Source organism: Eschrichtius robustus, chromosome 9 (genome assembly GCF_028021215.1).
Source record: "Eschrichtius robustus isolate mEscRob2 chromosome 9, mEscRob2.pri, whole genome shotgun sequence".
NCBI lineage: Eukaryota > Metazoa > Chordata > Mammalia > Artiodactyla > Eschrichtiidae > Eschrichtius > Eschrichtius robustus.
Window position 1 is genome coordinate 62571607 of NC_090832.1, and position 4980 is coordinate 62576586.

The 4980-nt window shown below is 35.1% G+C and overlaps 1 non-coding gene across 1 annotated transcript; it reads left to right on the top strand.

Moving 5' to 3' along the window:
* The first annotated feature begins 4664 nt into the window (after positions 1-4664).
* LOC137769741 (U6 spliceosomal RNA) lies at positions 4665-4771 on the top strand. Its single transcript, XR_011075058.1, has one exon. It is a non-coding gene; the product is annotated as a U6 spliceosomal RNA (small nuclear RNA).
* Positions 4772-4980: the final 209 nt, after the last annotated feature.

Consider the following 4980-nt stretch of genomic DNA (forward strand, 5'->3'; position numbering starts at 1 on the left):
ATGTCACACTAAAATCTCAAACCTATTATATCCAATTTTCTTAAGAAAATTAAATACAGAATAAGACAAATCTATAATTCAAATGAAAGGGACTTCATAAACTCTTAAATACGTCTATGAACCTAAAAGTCTATATATATGGATCTAATAAGTTATGTTTTCCTTGGCTTTGAATATTGTTTGAAACAAAAATTATACATGCTTTACATTAATATAAGTATAAGCAACTCAAATCGTCTTAAAATATTTTTTGAAAGTAAGTCTAATACTATAACAGTCAAAATTGAATTTAGAAACTACAACTACTCTATTTTACACAGAAACCTATTGAATATAAGGAAAATCCTCGAAAGAGCTGAGAAGCAGGGCATAGCTAGAATTACTGAGTTTGAAAACAAACCACAAAATCTGCTGTGCAAGGACCAGAAAGTTCCTATGTCCACAGGCACTTCAGCTGCTCCAACTTTGTCTCAACATCCATGAAACTGATGACTAGACTCTGAATGTCAAGTTCAGCTGCCACATCTCCTTTCTGCCCTTCTGTTTCCACAATACCACTTGTCAGGTGGATACAGTGGCAGAGGGTGTCCTCTGCTTTTCTTCTACCTTACAAGTCTCCTGAGATTGTGTCTTACTGGCAGAAATTATTTCATATACAGAGTCTTAGCTGCCAGGAAGTGTGAGTGCTGTGATTTTTATTTCCTGGCTCTTGGGAGGCACATGGAAAGGGAGACCCAAAAGCTAAAGGGGTGAGAATTCAAACTTGTAAACAAACCTAGATTGAAAGTATCTTTTTATTGCCTGATGCAGAGAAATAATTTCACCAGTAGTGGAACTAAATTTCTGTTATAATGAAATATTTTACAACATGGTTTTGCTGAATATTGTTCCTTCTATGTGTGCTGAGATAGGTATTCTCTTTAGGAAAGTCAGATTTAACTCTTGAAAATTACTCTTTTCCTATTGAGATAATAGACTTCTTGAAAATTCTCTTCATCTTGTTATAATCATGATGTACATGTTATCCTGGCAAGTTGAGACTGGATTTTACAGTCATGGTAGTATCAGATATTGGCGTAAGTAATAATTGCCCTTTTAGCAATTGGATTTGATGTTCTACTAAAATTACTGATCACTTTTAGGTTTATGTTTTTTGTTTTTTACCATTTATTTATTTATTTACACCTCTACTGGGCTCTAAGCACCTTCAGGACAAAACTGTCATTCTGTATTTTTACAGCATCCAGCAGAAGTGCTGTGTATGTTGCAGATCACTGCTTTTCAAATCTTTTAAAAAACTTACTCCATTTTTCCTCAACATTTTATTCTTTCCTTGAATGCTATTTAAAATTTCAAAATAAACCGACTGTATCACTGAACTCTGATAAAAATAGTAATTTCAGAAGAGAAACAGTTTGATCTTAAAGGCTATGAATCTCTTTTTTTATATAATTTTATTGGAGTACAGTTGATTTTTAAAAAGTGTTTATTTTATTGAAGTACAGTTGATTTACAATGTTGTGTTACTTTCTGATGTACAACAAAGTGATTCAGTTATATATATATATATATATATATATATATATATATATATATATATATATATATATATATATATATGTATGTATAAAATTTTCCACATTCTTTTCCATTATGGTTTATTACAGTTTATTGAATATAGTTGCCTTGCTATACAGTAGGACCTTGTTGTTTATCCATTCTATATATAATAGTTTGCATCTGCTAGTCCCAAACTCCCAATCCATCCCTCTCCCACATCCCCTCTCCCTTGGCAACCACAAGTCTGTTCTCTATGTCTGTGAGTCTGTTTCTGTTTCCTAGATAAGTTCATTTGTGTCATATTTTAGATCCCACATATAAGTGATATATGATATTCATCTTTCTCTGACTTACTTTGCTTAGTATGATAATTTCTAGGTCCGTCCATATAGCTGCAAATGGCATTATTTCATTCTTTTTTTATAGCTGGGTAATATTCCATTGTACATATATACCACATCTTCTTTATCCATTCATCGGCTGATGGACACTTAGGTTGCTTCCATGTCTTGGCAATTGTAAACAGTGCTGCTATGAACATTGGGGTGCATGTATCTTTTCGAATTAGAGTTTTGTCTGGATATATGCCAAGATTATTGGGATTGCTGGATCATATGGCAATTCTATTTTTAGTTTTTTAAGGAACCTCCATACTGTTTCCACAGTGGCTGAACCAATTTATATTCCCACCAAGAGTGTAGGAAGGTTCCCTTTTCTCCACACCCTCTCCAACATTTGTTATTTGTAGACTTTTTAATGACGGCCATTCTGACCAGTGTGAGGTGGTACCTCATTGTAGTTTTGATTTGCATTTCTCTGATAGTTAGCAATGTTGAGCATCTTTTCATGTGCCTACTGGCCATCTGTATGTCTTTCTTTGGAGAAATGTCTATTTAGGTCTTCTGCCCATTTTTTGATTGGGTTGTTTGTTTTTTTTGTTGAGTTGTATGAGTTGTTTGTATATTTTGGAAATTAATCCCTTGTCAGTCGCATTGTTTGCAAGTATTTCCTCCTAGTCCATAGGTTGTCTTTTTGTTTTGTTTATGGTTTCCTTTGCTGTGCAGAAGCTTGTAAGTTTGGTTAGGTCCCATTTGTTTATTTTTGCTTTTATTCTATTGCCTTGGGAGACTGACCCGAGAAAACACTGGTACAATTTATGTCAGAGAATGTTTTGCCTATGTTCTCTTCTAGGAGTTGTATGGTGTCATGTCTTATATTTAAGTCTTTAAGCCATTCTGTGGCTTGTAGATGCATCACTTCAATCTTCCATCTTCACGTGGCATTCTCTGTGTGTGTCTTAACATCATCTTCCCTCTGTGTGTGTCTCTGTGTCCTTTCCCCTTTTTTAATAAGTACACCCATTATATTAGATTAGGGCCCACTCTTATGACCTCATTTTAAATTGATTACTGCTGTAAAGACCCTATTTTCAAATAAGGTCACATTCTGAGACACGAGGGGTTAGGACCTGAACCTATCTTTTAAGGGAGCCAATTCAATTTATAACAATATCTATCTGTATTTCTATTAGGCTAAACATGATTTCATACTTACATATCCAACTCTAATTCACTACCATGTGGATAATGATAACCTCCTCTTGCTAGTCTGTCACCTCTCAATCCAACAATGAGAAAGCTGACTTCCCCTTTCCACCACCCATTTACGTAACTTCAATTCCAATATGCAAATATGGTGATTTCAGAATTGTTACCCCTCACCCCCATGAGAAACAACTTTATCAACTAGAGTACAGTGCTTGGCTCTTCCTTTTCTTATAAGGACACCAGTCATATTGCATTAGAGACCCACTCTGATAGCTTCTTTTAACTTAATCATCTCTTTAAAGACCTTATCTCCAAATACAGTTAAATTCTGAGGTAATAGGGGTCGAGATTTCAAATACGGATTCTGGGGGAATCACAATTCTGCTCAAGCACTCCTTCAACTAGTCAACCCTCCTCCCACCTCCCCACCCCTGCCAATGACTGAACTGTCTACCATCTCTTTACTTTTGGCCTTTCCGGAATGTCATATAAGTGGATTCTTGTATTAGCAGCCTTTCAGACTGGCTTCTTTCACTTAGCAACATGCATTTATGATTCATTCATGTCTTCACACAGCTTGATAGCTCATTCCTTCTATTACTGAATAGTATTCCATGTTATGGCTGTACCATAGTTTGTTAATCCATTCACTTACAGTTTTAGGCAATTATGAACAAAGCTGCTATAAAGTTTGGGTGCAGGGTTTTGTGTGGACATACAATTTCAAATCATTTTAGCAAATACCTAGCATCATGATTGGTAGATTTTATGTTAAAACTGTATTTAGACTGTAAGAAACTGCTAAAGTGTTTTTAAAGTGGCTGCACCATTTTGTATTCCCACCAGCAATGTATGAGAATTTCTATTGCTCCTCATCCTCGCCAGGAATTGGCATTGTCAACTTTTTGGGTATCAAGTATTCCAATAGATATGTAATGCTCTCTCACTGCTGTTTTAATTTGCATTTGATTAAAGACATATGATTTTGAGCAAATTAAAACAACAAAGAGAGTTCCAGTTTCTCTGCCAGCAACTGTTACTGTCAGTTATGGGGATATTAGTTATTCTAATAGGTGTGTAGTGGTTTCTTAGTGCCCAAGGGCAAGTGATTGGTATATCTTCTTCAGTGAGGTGTCTTCAGATCTTTAGCACATTTAAGAAATTGTGTTTGTTTTCTTAGTGTTGAGATTTAAACATCCTTTGTATATTTTGGATAAAAGTCCTTTATCAGATATATGTTATGCAAATATTTTCTAACAGGTTTGATTTGCTAATATGTTTGCTGTGGATTACAATGGCAAATGTACATACAACATGAGATTCTCTGTATTATCTGAGCCAAAGAAATTTTTGAAAGTGCAAATTTCTTAGAGAAGATGTTGGCTAGAGAGCCATTAGAATTGGAGAATTATAGAAAATGTGATTTCATTTTACATCACTGACTGCAAAACCTGTAGACTTGATTTCATCCTCTTTCAACCTAGTGAGGTTGGTATAATTTTTGTCATTTCTCAGTTTAGGAAGCTGACCATTCACAGTTTAAAAAGGAGGTAAGTAGTGCTCACTTTGGCAGCACATGTACTAAAATTGGAACAATACAGAGAAGATTAGCATGGCCCCTGCGCAAGAATGACATGCAAATTCGTGAAAGTGTTCCATATTTTAGTATCGATACCGAGGGGGAAGGGGGTGTGGCATGAATTGGGAGATTGTGATTGACATATATACATGACTGATACTATGTATGAAATAGATAACTAATGAGAACCTACTGTATAGCACAGGGTACTCTACTCAATGCTCTGTGGTGACCTAAATGGGAAGGAAATCCAAATAAGAGGGTATATATGTGTATGTGTAGCTGATTCACTTT